The 1,670-nt window shown below is 38.7% G+C and overlaps 1 pseudogene; it reads right to left on the reverse strand.

Moving 5' to 3' along the window:
* Positions 1-577: 577 nt before the first annotated feature.
* On the reverse strand, positions 578-1,020 carry LOC143672131 (leptin receptor overlapping transcript-like 1 pseudogene; annotated as a pseudogene).
* Positions 1,021-1,670: the final 650 nt, after the last annotated feature.

The raw sequence follows: 1,670 nt of genomic DNA on the forward strand, positions 1-1,670 counted from the left end.
ACACCTGCCTTTGGGGAAGATCAGCAACCCTTCTGGAGAACATAAGTGTTAATATTTGGCCCCTCTAAGGTACAAAGCAGCTTTATTTGCCCTTGATGTATAACCTAGGGGTAGGCCCACAGTTTGCATGCTTACATAAAATTGGGAGTGTTGTCACCCTGACTGAATGAAACGAATTTTTACAGCTTTTTGTAATAATAGAGGTTAAACAATTTAGAGGAAAAAGACAAATACTTTAACCCAGTAATATACCAGCAGAATTCTGAATTCCTAACCAATGCAAAATGGCTACTAAATTTAAAAATGTTGAACATTACATATTAATAAAAATCAAACAGTAAAAAAACATAAATATTTAAATTCAGCAAAAAAGCATACTATACATAAGCGTGAAATCAGTCAAGTTTTTCCAAAAGAAAACCTTTTAATCTTTTAGCAAGTCTCTGTGAAAATAGTATGCATACAATAAAAGGGAAAAGGGAGCACCTAGAACCCCCCAAGAGGCTTGCTGTATCATTCAGCATTATTGCCCAATTTCCTTTTGCATGGATGGCTAACAAATAACAAGAGGTCCTTTTTATGATAGTTCAGTAATTTCTTTTCCCCAATGCTGCCAGCTGAAATCATCATTGCTTCCAAAGACCAAGAAAAAGACTAATATAGTTGCAAAAATGACTGTGTTTCCTGTGAGAACAAGTACACAAGCTCCCCACTCAATCAGATGTGCTCTGGCAAATACAATAGAGAGTCCAAAAGTTGAGACAACAATGCCAGTTGTAAGAAATATGGCAAGTTTCTTACATGCATTACTCATAGCATCTGTATCATCCACTAATCTTCTTGCTATGCAATATGGAATAGGTGAAAGGATGTAAAAAAATAGAACAAAGTGGGGCCAGTATTTGTTGTATATTGGAAGGGCACATCCAAGCATCAAAAACATCAGCCCAATTGCTCCCCCAAATGACAAACTAATCAAAGCTTTGATGCCTGCCATGACAGTGACATTGCTCCTGACTCTGGGACTAAGGAGAAGGAGGCAGCGGCGGCAGCCAGGAGACCTAAGGTGCACAGTGGCCAGCACAAATCTCAATATATTTTAAAATATTGAAATCATACAAGGTATCTTCTCTGGTCACAGTGGAATGAAATTAGAAAACAACTGAGGGAGACTTGAAAAATTCACAAATATCTGAAAACTACACAACACACTCTTAAACAACCAATGGGTCAAAGAATAAATCACAACTGAAGTTAGGAAATATCTGTGGTGAATGAAAATGAAAACACAACATACTAGAATTTGTGAGATGCAGCAAAGGCAGGGCTGAGAGGGAAATTCATAGCCTGTGCTGGTGTTATATACCCCAGAAAAGTCATGTTCTTCTAATCTAATCTTTTGAGGGCAGACCAATTGTAGGTGCAACCTTTTAATTAGGTTGTTTCCATGGAGATGTGACCTTGCCAATTCAAGGTGGGTCTTAATCCACTTACTGGAGTCCTCAATGAGAAGAATCAAAGGCAGTGTCTGCTAGCTTTCTCTCCAGGCCTCTTACTTCATGAAGCTCCCCAGGAGCCATTTTACTTCATCTCCAAAGGTCACTGGCTGGTAGACTCTGTGGTTATCTTGTCCTTCTGACCTGATTCTGCAGCTCTCTCCTCATTCTCAA

This window comes from Tamandua tetradactyla, chromosome X (assembly GCF_023851605.1).
Source record: "Tamandua tetradactyla isolate mTamTet1 chromosome X, mTamTet1.pri, whole genome shotgun sequence".
Lineage (NCBI taxonomy): Eukaryota > Metazoa > Chordata > Mammalia > Pilosa > Myrmecophagidae > Tamandua > Tamandua tetradactyla.